The following is a 15,066-nucleotide window of genomic DNA, read 5'->3' as shown; positions in this document are numbered from 1 at the left end:
AACACATTTTCCTCACAGGGTTGAATTACAAGTGCTTGTCTCCTGTGTACATGAAAAAAAAAAAAGACACTTTCTGAGACATAAGGTCAGTTAGGACTATGGAATGGACCTAATGTCAACGCTGGCATCGCAAGCAAGATGCCCTGGCCTGAAAGGAAGCCAACTTGGAGAGGTACAGAGCGTCCTTCGTTCTGGCCACGCCCTCTTATCTCTGCGCTCTGGTTAAGGAGAGGGGAGCCCCTCACCATCAGCGCCTGTAGCCCTCTGATCAATGATCCTTCTCTCCCGCCTCAGGTGGGCGGGGAAAAGCACCATGGAGCAGGTGCTGCGTGAAATTGGATTTAGAAAGATGAGTTGGAGTCTGGCCTCCGAAATAAAGTGTGGACATGTGTGTGCCTAAGGCAAGGGGGTATATTAAAGCATTCTCTTTCCCAGTCGCTGTTTCCCGCTGGCCTTGAACACAGGCACCAAAGCGATCTGGCGACTGTGGAGTCTCCTCTCTTCATCCCCGCCCCCAGGGACACCCACCGTGGCTCTCTAGGCACGCTTGAATGAATGGGGGAGGACCCGTGCGCATGAATGAGCGCGCGTGTGAGCGAGTGTCTAGGCCAGCCAGCCGGCAGATGAGTGAATGGCGTCCGCGCCACTTCGGCCCAGGGACGCGGGCGCGGGTTCCACTTCCCTTTCCCGCCAGCTGGTGGCCTCCAGAAGGTGGCAGAGCCGGCAGCGGCCCGAGCTGGGACGGCCCGGGCGCGGGATGGTGGGGGAAGGGGCGTTCCCGGCGGCCGCGCCTTCCGCGGCTATTGGATTAGTGGCCTTCAGGGATGAGCTCAGCCGGATCGGCTTTCAGCTGCAGCCTCCGGGCCGGCCGGGAAGGCGGGGAGCGAGCGGCCGTGGAGGAGGAGGGGGAGGCGGCGGCTGCAGCATCCAGAGCTGGCCCCGGCGGTCGGCGCGCCCGGCGCACAAAGGCGCCCAGCCCCTGGGGAAGGCAATGAGCGCACAGCAGCCCGGGCCCTGGCCACCGCTGCAGCCCTCGCGGCGTGTGCTCGGTGCTCTGGGGAAGAAACCGGGTGCTCCGGGGACGGGCGGCCGAGGTGCGGCCCGTGTGCCCTGAGCGCGGGACTCATCGCTCTCCAGGTCGGGCGCTAAGCATTAGGGCCACCGGGGCAAGGGCTTCCGCGTCCCGCTGAGATCAGCAGTCGGGCACTTCACCACTCGGAACCTCGGCGGCCTCTCGCCTCTCCTGAGCGTCAACTTCTTCAAGAACGTCCCCAACTCCAGGGCACCCTGCCGAGAAAGAGGGCGCTGCCGCGGGGTACAAGCCGAGGACGCGCCGCTGGCGGAGAAGCAGCAGCCAGCATCCGCGGGGTCGCTCGGGCGCCCCTGAGTGGGCGGCAGTGGCAGCAGACCTCTCTCCCGGGAGTCCCGGACCTGCCAGCGCTGGGGATTCCTCCCAGGCAGGCGCTTGCCCTCTCTTTTATGGTAAGTATTCTCCAGCTCCTGCTTAAGGGGTGATCGCCCGCCAGTACCGGTCACACCCGGTGCTCTTGGGGACTCTGGTCCCGGTAAGTGGGAATGCCTTCAGGAATTATGGCAGTCCGAGATGCTTGGTTTGCGCCCAGCCTCGGGCGTTGTGATGAGGCCAGCCTATGGTACTGTAGGTTTGAAACCGCTGCTCTCGGTATAGTGGAGACAACACAAAAATATTGAACCCAGACTCGCGACTATATTCTGGTCGTACATCCGTCACTCTCTGGGGTGACCTTGGGCCAGGCGCTACAACCCCGGTTTTCTCATCCATAAGATGGGGATGATAATTGTACCCTTTTTTACTAGAGTGTTGGAGGAACTGCTAGGGTGGTGCAGACCTGCATCTGGTATTCAGAAAGCACTTAAGACACTAACTAGCCTTGTGATTCCAAGCACATCATCCAGTTTCCCAAAGCTGCCTCATCTGTGTGGCGAGGACTAATTTCTGGGGGTCTGCTCGTCTGTGGCTTTTGGAGCTCTGGGAGTAAAGCGCCTAGCACTCAGCAGGCGCTGGTGGTGATTGTTAGGGTTCATCTCCGATGCTGGAGAAGAGAAAGACTGATTGCCCGGTCCGGGAGCTGCTCGCGGACGGTCCCCAGCCTGGCTGCGAGACAAACTTGGAGAGAATAGGTGGCTGGGGCTCTGGGAAGCAGGGAGGAAGCCAAAGCCCGGAGTGCGGAGTGCGGCAAATAAGAACACTCCTGTTGAGCCAGGAAAAAAAGGGGACCCCAACCCTCTGGCTGGAGATGTCCATGAAGTGTGATTCCCACCGCTCCGTGGCCAAGCAAGGGCTGCTGAGTCAAGAAGAGAGAAGAGGGCACATTGTGTGGCTCTCTTTAGAACTTTCAGTTCTGCAGTTCCGGGCTTGGATTCGAATTCTGCTTTCAGCACCATCCTGAGGTGTGACCTTGAGCGGTTCTTCGGTCCACTGCTCTGTGCCTCTCTTCCTCCTTCCCCCTTCTCCCCTCCCCCCTTTCTTCCCCTTCTCCTCGATCCTCTCCACCCCACCACCACTCCAGGATCTGGGGCTCCTCTCCCTCCCCCTATTCCAGGATTTGGGTGTGAACATCTCTTATCTTATCCTTCCATTCATCTGCCCCAAACAGTTGCTGAGCTATCTAGAAGAGATGTCGCAGATAAGGGGAAAGTTCAGCCTTCCTACTTGTTCTGTGGAAAGTGACCAACCTCCGAGGCTTCCTGTCTGTTTTCTCATTTTGGCACCTCTGTCTTTCAACTAAAGCCTGTGGTTTCTATTACTCAGGGTGATGGAGGATCCTTCAAACTCTCCCCTCCACTCGCTCTCCCAAACCATACAATAAATTGGTTTGGGGCTGGTGATAAACCCTCTTTGCAGAACAACAAATGTCACAAGTGTGGTATAGACATCCTTTACAGGGGGCTGTAGTTTTTGAGATACACACCCTGAGTCCATGTTTCAGATTTCCACAGCAAGGCTGGTAAAAAGAATTTAAGCCACTTTTGGCCAGCTGCAAACAAAATTAGACTTGCCAGCCATGCTACGCAAATATCTCTTCAGTTTTCATTTCTCTTTGATTTTAAAGAATGATGCATTCAGTGACATAGAAATAAAATCTGTAAGGAAAAAAACTTGCTAGAAGCAGTCAAAAGGCATGGCAGACCCCAGAAAGATGCTACTTGCTGTAGCGGCTTCATAGCTTCTGGTTTGGAACAGATTTGGGGTGGGTGCGCGATGGGAGTGGAACCCAGGGCTTTGTGCATGCTGGACAAGTGCTCCCTCCACTCCTGAGCTCCAGCCTCAGTCTAAGATGTGTAAAGAATCAAGACAAGGTAGAGCCCGGAAGGACAAAGACTAGATAATTCACACAGAGAGTAAAACAGAAATAACAGGAAAACCTATGTGCCTTACCTCACTCAAGAAGAGAAATGTGTGCTAAAGCCATAAGATTCAATTTTTCAGACAATCAGATCATCAGATAGTAATAACCATTCACTAGCAAGAAGCATTTATCCTCAAAAACGTAAATAGACCAAATTCCTTTCTAGCTAGAACTTCCTCAAGACTGCCAGGAGTAAAGGCTGGGTATGCCCTCTAGGCCTGGCTACCACTGACACCACCTCTTTTCCGGCACTTTTCCCTTCCCCACCCCTGAAACCCTGGCCTAAGATCTTGGGTTTGCTCCAACACTCCAAGGCTTATTCCCTTCCTGACTCCCGCTCCTACCCCCAGTTGGTCACAGGATGGGAACCTTGTCATCTTCCATGGAAGCATGTCCCAGGATGTGGCTAAGGCTCAGGCCTGAGGCAAGGCCTTTGCCCTTTGAGAGAAAGGCCCAGTGCAACACACCATGCTCCAGTTTGTTATTTTTTTTCTAAGCCGGCTGGCTCACTGCCACACATCGGTGCTCCTGAAAGGGCCCTCCTCTGTTCGCCCAGTAACAAAAGATCTCTAGGAGCTCCCCAGATAGAATAAGAAACTGGATGTGGAAAATCAGGAGGTTAGAGGGACCTAGCTAGGTCGATTAGAAGTGTTTCCTGGTAATCATTAAAAAAAAAAAAAAAGTACTTAATGTCTTCACTTAACTTGTGTGAATGTGATCACTCATACTTGGCAAAAAGATCAATAATAAAAAATTTAAAATCTAGCAGCACATTTAAATAAAACATGGTCCCTCCATGAGGGGACTGGCTTTCTTTCCTGCTGTTGCTCAGATACAGGCGTCTGTTCTGAAGTTGCAGAAAGCAGCAGTTTGGCCCATCCTTTGGAAAAGACCCCAGCTGAGCTGTCATAAACTTTGTGGAGTGTTGATTGCATGGGATTCTTGCTTCACATATTGAATTTGGAACTTAATCCATGTTTCAAATGTATACTTCAATTGTGAAAAAAATACTTGATGGTAAAAACACAAATGATTCAGTCCAACGAGCATTTTTTTTTTTTTTGAGATGGCTCTTACCTTGCAGCCCATGCTGGACTAGAATTCACAATGTTGCCCAGGCTGGCCCCAAACTCTAATCTTCCAGACCCTCCTCCCAAGTGGTAGGATTGCAGTACCTGGCTCTGGCAAGTACCTTGCTGCAGACGGGTAGTGTGTGCAGGACTGGTTTAGAAGACGCAATCAGCGGGGCACTGGCTAGCCTTCTAGGAATATCAGGTGATGCAGGAGATGTCAGTGGGACTAGACTTTTAGGATGATATCATGGGGTAGAGATGGAGGGAGGATGCCGTGGTGGGCACAGAGGAGTGAGAGGATGTCAGTAGGCAGTGAACGTGAGCAGGTCCCAGAAGCTTGGGGTAAGTAGGGGGTGAGCTGACATCACTGGTTGGAGAAAGACTACAAGGAGAGGTTGACTGTGACACCCTTGGGTGGCAGCTCAAAGGGTGATCGTTTGAGTGAGCAGGTGATGGGCAGCTTGACTGGATTTAGCTTTTGGGGGGCAAGGTGGGTGGGTTAGAGAATCACAGTCCCTCACCAGGAGACTGCCTTAGAACAGTGGTTCTCGGCCTTCCTAAATGCTGCTTTAGAAATCTTAATACAGTTCCTCAAGTTATGGTGACTTCCAACTATAACTGTCATTTTGCTACTGTGATGAATCATACTGTAAATATCTGATATGCAGGATTGCTTATATGAGACCCCTGTGAAACGGTCATGAGACCCCCACCACCACCAAAGAGGTCAAGCCCCACAGGTTGGGAACCACCGTGCTAAGGCGTAAACTGAGAGGAAGTAGAAGTTATTGAGCAGGAGCCGCAGATAGAGAGGAATCTGGGTTATGGTGGGTGGAAGAAGCTGAGCTCAGCCCGGGACACATGATTCTCAAGTTCTAGTGGACCCTAGATGTGCCGCAGCATTGAGAAGGTTCACAAGTGCTCAGTGAAAAGCTTAGGATGGAAAGAAAACACTACAAAGTCGTTGAAGGGGCATCTAGACTGGCCAGAGGCTGGGCGAGGGTGGGCAGGCCAGGCTGGAGACAACCTCAGAGGGCTGGAAGGGCAAGTTTTAAGAAAGGATACCCAAAGAGGAAGAGGCAGAGCTCAAGATGTTGCCTTGCAGTGTTGTACTAATGGCGCCGGCAAGAAAATTGGTGTAGACACTCTACTTCCTAAGTACAGAGCAGCACAAGCAGCGGCTATCTGGGTTGTGATCCGGCGAACTGTGTTTACCGTGAACTGCAATCTCTGCCCTTTCCAGAAATGAGTGATCTTGGTTGGCCCAGTTCGCTGGCCCATAAAGACCTCCCACCTGTGAGCCACGGCCTGTGAGAGAGTGATTTAGTCCTAAGGATGGGGCACTTCCCATCGCACGTGGGGTCCCTCCCCCCTCTGCCTGCATCTTCCTTTCTCCTCACTCTTTCCAAGTCTAATATTCAACACACACTCACAGAGATGCCTCAGGTTTACCAGAGCTATTCATTTGTCCCCATTCCAATGGTCTGGATTAACCATAATGCTTGAATGGTCCTGTTTTTCTTTCAGAAAAGCTGTTTTCAAACAAGACATCACGTCCAGTGAGTTACCCTCCTCTTGAGAGATAAAAGACAGGTTGGACATGCAGACGAGTGGGTTCTTTTAATAGACATTTTCTTAGAGGGTCTCTCTGGCAGTACCCGCCTTAGATTTTGTTGCCATGCTTTGCCTCAGCTTGAACCAATGCTGAGGACAGTTGTCCTACGAGGAGATGAGCCACAGGCACCTGGGCAGCCACACCATTGACCAGGACTGCTCATTGCCTCACTGGATCTCTCCTATGTCTCTTTCAACCGACCTTGGAGAGCATGCCAGCCTGGTTACCACCCAACAAGCCTCCTGCCTCTCAGCTCCTGCTCTTGTTGGCTGACAGCTGAGCTTTTATCCCAGGAGCCTTGGACTCTGTGTGGGAGGAGGATTCCCATGGAAACCCCAGGAGGAGGCGAGGCTGGGGAAGCCTCATTGATTGAGCTCTAGGAAGATGGGACCGGCAGGAGGCAGGAGTCGGGGCCCCACCTGGGCTGGACAGATGGCTGCTTTTATGAGTGCTGGGAGAGAAAGGCTGACCTAGCCAGTTGTAGCATGAGCTCCCTCCCTGTGTGCATTATGGGAAAATCTAATGGACATCTGTGATTAAACCCCTGAGGGGGTTCCATAGTTTATTCACTGTTGGTAGGTTCATTCTGACTGATCATCTTTTAATAAAATACCCATCCAATTTAGCGTTTGCAGCAAGAAAAGCTTACAAACAGTCCATCGGCTTTCAGACCAGGCAGGTCTCATTAGCCCTGGGGTAGCTATCTGGAAGAGCCAGAAATAGCATGGTAGTTTACTCATGAATTCACACTGCAGTTCCTAAGACATTCACCCACCATTCTCTCTATGCCAGGCCCTGTGGGTGAGGTCCTGGGAAGCTTAGCACTTGTTCTGGATGAGTCCCAGTCCGGCTCTTCATGCTAGGTGTTGTGGGGAGGACAAGCACAGGCCTCTGAGAGTTTGGAGCCAGGCAGGGGAGGTGTTTGATGGCCAAGCCGAGTGGAATTACACAGATAACACATGTGGGAAGGTGTGCAGGGTGGGGGACTGGGAGGGGTGACAGTGGCAGCCCATGGGAGAGACAGAGAAGGGCTTCACTGAGGTTAGTGGGCTGGGGAAGCAATGTTGAACATCCTGGGAGGGTTCAAGTTTAACTTAAAAGTGAACCCGGCACATACCTTTGATCTCAGCACTTGGAAGGCAGAGGCAAGCAGACTTCGGATTTCCAGGAAAGCCAGGGCTACACCAAAAACCCTGTTTTGAAAAACCAAAAGCTAAGACAAACAAACAAACAAACAAAACCCCAAACAAACAAATCCTTAGGTGGGTACAAGCAGAGAGCATAGTCTGGCCAGGTTTGTGTTCTTATAAAAGAACCTTACAAGCTCCTAAAGGAAGTTTACCGGTGTCAAACCCCATGCTGTTTGCAGTCCTTATCATCACCAGTTCTGACCCCTCTGTGGTGCACTTCCCTAGAGGGAAGTAATTGGATTTCAAACTTTTCCTGTAGCTGTGGATCCCCAGGGGGGTGGGGGGCATCATTACCACTAGTTAAAAAAAAGGTATGAAACTTGCCCTGGTCTCTGACCCCAGCAAGGCTAAACCCTGAGGCCACACTGAAGGGAAAGCACCTCACTCAGCCTCACCAAATGCCTACAGTCAGGATCAGGCTCTTGCCAGACAGACCCCCTCCTCTGTTGAGTCTAGCCAGCCAGCCAGACCTCTGAGACTGTTTGACTGTGGACAGTGTGTTAAAATGTGCAAAGAAAGCACTGTGGCTTTTTAAACTGTGGCAAGACTGCTTCATGCTGCCTCTTTGCCCTGCTGAGTAGTCCCTCCCGGGAAGGGCCATCAACAATCTGAGTTTCCGTTTTTTCTGTTCTGTCATGATTGAAGCCTCAGAATGAAGCGGATGCTTCAGGATAATGTCATTAAGCGTCGCCATCAGAGCATGGCATAAACATTCAGTTTGGTTTGGGAAGTGGATTCAGAGCTCTTTGGCGTGCTTCAGTGTGACTGCTGCTTATTGGGTTTATTCCCATCTGGAAGTTAGATTCTATTGTGTGTCCTTGTGTGCCTGGCCTAGTGCCACATGCTGCAGTAGAAACCAGAGAAGAAATGTGGCTAGTTAGAGGGAGGGGTAGGGACTAAGGCTGGTAGTGTCATTGCTGTGTCCTTATCTTTCACCTACATATTGCTGTGCACGCACTGGGCATTTCCTAAGTGTTTGTTGAATGAATAAATGAAGTGGAGGAGGTGCAGAGCAGTCTGTGTGGAAGACACCAGCAGGTTACAGTCAACGGCCAGCTGCCGAGAGAGTATGGTCTGCAGTGTGCTTTGTGTCCTCCCTGTCTCACAAAAGTCTGGGTTCTTACCTTGCTCCATTCTCTGGAAGGGCCTGAGTTCCTCTCTGAGCTGGGTGCCTCCTTTCAACAGCCTACCTGTGTCCTTGCCTTGTGTGCAGTCCCTCTGGGCATTCCCAAAGACAGGACGTGCTTCCTGGGGGGGACACAGAAGTGTAGAGTTTTTGTTTCTGGGTAGGTGGACTCAGCCAAGAGCTGGTGACCAGGTCCAGAAAGATGTCCCTCCTGACTACTCTGAGGTGTTGTACTGAAGTTGGGAATAGGCCTCTAGAGACTCAGGGGACCAGGGCAGGTTTCCTGAAGGAGGTAGAAAAAGTCACCACCCAGGAACCCTGCTTTCAAACTCCTCCATATAGTGAGCTCTGGGCATTCAGGTACAGATTCTCACTTCATAGCAGAATGCTACCATAATGCAGAAAACACACACATACTTCAAAGGGATGTCCTTCCCTGGATGCCTGCTGAGGATGCTACTGATAACCACTCCACCCACTGTGAAGGCACAAAGGCAAGCTGAGAGTCTATGGCCCCTTAGTGCTGAGTCTCAGGTGTTAAGTCCTCACCCAGGGCCCAGCAGACCAACCTAGGTCCCCTGGGCTTGTGTTACGTAGTTCTGATGCTGGTTTTCTTCAGCCGCTCAGCACTAACGCACATTCAGACCCAGCACTGGGGAGCAGTGAAGACTCAGTCTATTTATATGGCCACCTTGTCATATGCTGAACATCCTGAACACCCCTCAGGAGCCCTGCCTGTCTCTTAAAGGGATAAAGACTCGGTGGGAGACTGCTGGGATGACCCAGCATGGGACAATCAAGAGCTGGTCAGGAGCTGCCCCAGGGAATCCCCAAACCGCAGCACCTGCAAAGTTGTCGTGCTGTGAAAATGAATAAAGTAGGTGTGGGGGAGGGGAGTCACTCAGAGTGGCGACAGTGCCCTGGAGGGACCTGTTCTAAACAGTATGGAGGAAGATGTGAGAGTCCAGGATTGCTCATCCAGCTACTTAACTAGTTATGTGACTTTGGATCTCTGAAGCTCTGTCTCCAGGTCTGCTATTTAACAAGTTATGTGACTTTGGATCTCTGAAGCTGTGTCCTTTGAATGAAAGAGCATGCGGTCTGCTGTGCAGTACCTGTGGGAAAGCTGGTGGGCAGACTGGCATCTCTAATATCCTGGGTTTTCTTTTTTTCTTCTTCTGCATTCACAGGCTTTAACTTCATGGCTTCATTCAGTGGCTTCTCAGGGCCTCATGGTGGGAACCCTGATCCTGCTACACACTGCCTAATTTCAGTGGTTCTCTGGGGTCGTGCAGCAAGCTTCTGTGACTCACTTAATCTTTCTCTCATGCCTGAAATCTAGTACTTCATAGGCATTGCTGCCAGCTTGAGATATAGCCTGGCAGCTTTGGACACAGCTGTAGTGGCCTCTATCTGCCACGGTGGCTGGGTCTGGAATGGCTTTCCTAGTGCTGATATTTGAAGTTAGTGATGGAAAAGCAGAGAGATCAGAAGCGGATGAGCCTCTGCGTTTAGGACAGGACCAGTTCTGCCATCCTTTAGCTTTGACTGGACACCACCATCACCACTTCTGTTTCCTAGATACTCTGATAGGAGCCAAAGGTGTCTTCTAATGAATTGTAAAAGTGCTAGGTTGCAGTTCTCTCCTCCCAGCTTACACCCTTGGGCAGTCTATATAGACTCACAGGTGTGTCCTAGATCCATGTTGGGTTTAGCAGTTGCTTCCCATATTCAGGTGCTGTGCTTCACCCTTACAAGTTTCACATTTTGAATAATTTTAGACGCGTAGAAAGACTAACTCAGCACGTACATAGCATACATGAGGCCCTGGGTTCAATCTGTAGCATGGGAGGAGACGAGGGAGAAAGTGGGAGGGTGGGAGAGAAGACCAAACCAACATATAGAAAGGTCTCATTTATTGACCCCCACATAAATATCCCTCCTCTACAGTTAACTCTTACGCTAACATTACATATTTGTGACAATTACCATCCAATATTGCTACATTGCTGTTTAAATGTTTTTGCCTATAGTCCTTTTGTTGTTCCCTGTATCTCAGCTAGGGAAGCCATGCTCTATTTGGTTCTTATGCCTCCTTGAGCTCCTTTGAACTGTCATGGTCTCTTGACTTTTTCTTGTTGTTAGTGACCTTGACAGTTGGAAGGAGTGCTGGTTCTATATTTCTGGTCCCCCAACCTCCCAACTGGAATTTGCTCTGTTATCCTTATGATTAGAATGTGCTTCTATGCTGAGGAAAGAAGGAACCACAGAGAAAGAAATGCCACTTCATTATGCATATGGAGGCCACTGTGATAGGCTTGCATGGTAGGTAATAATAGCTACTAGAAAGCTTAGTTTATAAATTTTCATTTTAAGACGTTTATCAGTATGGGGTCTAGTGAGGTGGCTCACCCAGGAGGAAGAGGTACATGCCACCACATCTGAGGACCTGAGTTCAATCCCAGGACCCATGTGGTAGAAGGAGAGAATTGATCCCCATAAGTTGCCCTCTGATCTCTACATGTGCACCTTGGCATGCGTGCCCCTTGCCCCAAAATAAATGAGCAAATGCTTAAAAAAATTGCCAATGTAAGCACATTACCTATGGTTTCCTCTCAGCCCCCAGATTTAATAGATGGACTTTTGTTACTTTCTAGATATCAGATGTCTGTCTAAGAACCTTTAAAGTCTGATTTGTTTAAAGAAAATGTAAAAACTGCTCAGTGATCAGATTTTGTGATGTCTATTTTAGTGATTTTCCCCTTCCTTCCCCATTACCAGATCCTGTGTTATATTCACTCTGAGCCTTTATTTGTAGCCTAATATGCAGGAAAGGTTCTTGGTGGTGCTGTGAACACCAGAAAGAACAACAGCATTTTTGGGGGGTTGAGGCACAGACCCCAGTACACACATCAGGTAGATCTAGCACATTCATCACCTATGCTTTGCCTTTTCATTGTCTGTATTCTATTTGGTCAGCTGATCCCGCGTGAGCTGGAAGTTGAGAATTACAATCACCTGTCCTGCAGCTCCTCCAGCTTTCCCTCTGAATTATGGGCTCCATCTGATGTGTTTGATCTTCAGCTGTGGATCATGTTTTTTATTATTGCAAAATAGTCTCCTTTGCTTCATTTAAGACTTCTGCTTTGAAATCCACTTGCCCCGTGCTAAGGTTGTTAGGTGTAAGCTCTTGCTCTGTGTCTGTCCTCCATTGTTCCCGGCTCTGGCTCACTTTGCTTTGGGATGACTTTCGTGTTGTATGTAGTTGGGGATTTTGTCTTGTTCCTCATTTTTTAGTCTTTGCTTACGAGCACATTGTTATGGCTACTACCTCAGTCTTGGTTTTACTATCCCGTCTTAGGCCGTTATGTCTTCTTGATTCAATCGCTTCTTAAAACAAAGCCCCCAGGGACAGGGTCTGTTTTACTTTGTGCTGCCTTCCTTCTGACAGTTTAGAAGGTTTGTGTTTTATTGTTAGTTGTGGAAGTTATCTTTAGAATAACTATGTAGAATGAATTTAATCTTTTGTTTAGACTGTCTGCCTTCTAAAATGAGTAACTGCAAAGATTGTTTACTGATTCCATCATGGTTTCTATCTGCTTTACAGCAGCTGTTTTACATGGCAGCTTTTCTTGATTTGCCTTTTTTCCCCTGTTTCTCTGATAGCATCTTAAAACTTTTAAATGACATTTATTTATTTTGTGTTTGTGGGGTGGGGGAGGGGTATGCTGTGGTGTGCGTGTAGAGGTCAGAGAACTTGGGAATTGGTTCCCTCCGTCCACCTTGTGCATCTTGGGTTCAAACTCAGGGCTGCAGACTTGGCGACAAGCACCTTACTAGCTGAGCCACCCCTCCCGCCCTCCAGCAGCACCTTAACTGTATCCGGTAATGGTTCCTTGCTGCTAATCAAGGTGCTCAGTCTTAGATCAGGATTTTGCAGACAGTATGTGCAAGGAGTGCTGGAAATTACGCAAGGAGCACAGGATTGCTCTGTGGCTCACAGAAGCGAGGTTCTGGGACTCGGGCAGTTGTTTCTTTTCAGTCAACAGAGTTGTACCTGTAGGCTTCTCTCTGGGCTCCATGCCTTCCTCCTTCCTGGCCTCCTGGACACTCTGCTGCCTGTGAAGAAGGCTGGTTTTGGTTTCCTGTTACCCTGCCTTCCCATTTCCTGAGATGCCAAAGGCAGGTCCTGACACCAGACTGCACATCCTCTGCTCAGTGCTCTGTGCTCTTGGTTAGACCGTTGGAGTCTTCCTTCAGGAATCCCAGCTGCTGGCCTGCCTGCAGGCTTTTCCCAAGCCCTGACCTGCTAGGTGCCTTCTCGAGGTGGCTTTGATCTTTGCTGCTCTGGGCTGCCTCCGGCTGTGTTTGGCAGCCTTCCCCTGTAAGCTGTGGTTTGGGTTACAAATGTGTTCGGTTTTGCTGAAGAGGGCATTCACATTTCTAGGTCTTTCTCCTTGATTTTGGGTGATTTTCAAACAAGAACAGGAGCAACTTTATTCTGCCACCTTTAAACTGTCTAGTGTGGGGGATTTTGTGATCTAATATTCTCTCAGATCAAACATCACCCAGAACTTTTCAGCTAAAGCAGAATCTTGACAACAGAAAGCGCAGAACATGGGAGTTGAGGACTGGAAGGGGAAAAAAAAAAAAGAATGTATCCATGCTGTGTGGCAGCGGGGGTGGTGGTGGTGGGGGTCCTTCCTTGACTTCTGGACTTTGGTTGGGGTGTGCTGCTGTCAGGATGGTGTATTGGTAGACTTTCCTGTCTGACAAAACACCTGAGAAAACAACCTAAGGAGAGGAGGATTTGTTTTGGCTCACAGTCTCAGAGTTGCAGTTCATTGTGGCAGCGAGGTGCTGAAGGAGGGCGGATCAGATCTGATCTCCCGAGGTTAGAGACACAAAGGGAACAATTGCACCTGACTATCCTGCCAGGCACTTTTCAATCCAGTTAAGTTGACACTCAAGAGTATCATGGGGCTGGGGAGATGGTTCAGGTGGCAAAGTGTTTGCAGTACAAATACGGACCTTAGCTTGATCCCCTGACGCTATGTGAAAAAGCCAGGCACAGTGGTTTGTACCTCTAATGCCAGCCCTGGGGAAGTGAGAACAGATGAAGGATATCTGGGATTTGCTGGTCGGCTAGCTTAGCCTAGTCAGTGAATTCCAGATCAGTGAGAGGCAGACAGCATCTGAGGAACATAGCCAAGGTTGACCTCTGGCTTACTTACATATGTGCACCTGTACTTATACAGAGACCCGAAAAAGAAATTAAATACCAAACGTTCACCTCTTATCAATTAATATTGCAAGCTACAACATTTCCTCTCTGGTGCCCAAAAGGCTCAGTTCTCTCTTGTAATGTCTTAAAATACATTTCGTCCATCTTGTGTATCCCCAAAGTCTCAATAGTGGCAACACCGTTCGAATCCAAATTATCCTTTGAACCTCCATTCACACCTTCCGCCTCGAGCCTCGGCAAAATCAGAAACAAGTCACATGCTTCAGAGATAAGATGACACAGACTAAACATCCCCCACTTCAACAGATGGTGTGGGGGAAATAGAAAAAATGGAACCAAATCAAGACTGAAATCTCTCAGGGAAAACATGGGACACAAGGCGTCATCTCTGAAAGGCCCCAGCATCCTTCACTAAACGACCTTGTTGTTTGCAGATCACCTCACCTCTCTGTTCCCTGTCTGTGCTCATGCCTCCTGTCTTCTTCAGCAGACACCCTACCTTCCTGCCACGTTTGACTTCTCCTTCACAGTTTCAGACATCACCCTGTTGGGAAGAATCACTTGGCTTCTCCTAAAAATTCTTTGTCTGCAGGGAAACCACATGCTCATGGGCTGTCTAGCCACCTAGGACTTCCTTTGTAATCTAGGTTTAAGCCACCATGATCCAATAATTCTTGTATTCTGCATGCCAGCAAAGCAAGCATATTGGATAATGCTAGTATTTGCTACCTCCTTAAGCAACAGCTAGAGCATCTTAGACCATGGTTGAAATGGACTCTGAGTGCCTTGATGGTCAAAAGCAGGGAATATCTCCTAGGTACTTGATGCAGGCAGGGTATCCTAGTGTTATCCTCTTGGGGCAGAGTCTTTCAAATAAATGAAAACCTTCATATTCTTGAGTCAATTCCCAAGATGCTCTTGAGACATCTCTACCATTCTACTGATGTCCTTCTATGATGGCTCTAATCTGGTGGTTCTCACCTTGAGCGTTGCAACCCCTGTGGTGGTCAAATGACCCGTTCACAGGGATGGTGCATCTGATATCCTGCATATCAGATATTCACACTATGGTCCATAACAGTAGCAAAATTATAGTTATGCAGTATCAATGAGAAAATTTTATGATTGGGCATCACCACAACATGAAAAACTGTATTAAAAGGTCACAGCATTAGGAAGGTAGAGGAGCACTGCTCTTGTCTCTTTAAGGCCATACTGTTATGGAGTCTGTATTGGTTACTTTTCTCTTTGCTGTGGCAACCCTGACAAAAGCAACTTAAGGAAGGAAAGTCTTCGTTTCAGCTTGATACTGTTCATCTCGGTGGAGAAAGCCAAAGGCAGGACTGTGAGGCCGGTGGTCACACTGCAGCCACTGTGCGGGATGAGTGCCAAGCCAGCTCGCCTTCTATTTAGAAAGTCCAGGGCCCC

General features: G+C 49.4%; 1 protein-coding gene across 1 annotated transcript in view; it reads left to right on the top strand.

Annotated features, from left to right (window-relative positions):
- The first annotated feature begins 1,324 nt into the window (after positions 1 to 1,324).
- Spsb4 (splA/ryanodine receptor domain and SOCS box containing 4) overlaps positions 1,325 to 15,066 on the top strand; it is a 71,409-nt gene continuing 57,667 nt past the window's right edge. Inside the window, exon 1 of the mRNA XM_028758981.1 lies at positions 1,325 to 1,482. The gene's annotated coding sequence lies outside the window, so the exon portion shown is untranslated. The remainder of the gene's footprint in view (positions 1,483 to 15,066) is intronic.

This window comes from Grammomys surdaster, unplaced genomic scaffold (assembly GCF_004785775.1).
Source record: "Grammomys surdaster isolate TR1022 unplaced genomic scaffold, NIH_TR_1.0 126248, whole genome shotgun sequence".
NCBI classification, from domain to species: Eukaryota; Metazoa; Chordata; class Mammalia; order Rodentia; family Muridae; genus Grammomys; species Grammomys surdaster.
This window is presented reverse-complemented; position numbering and strand designations above follow the sequence as displayed.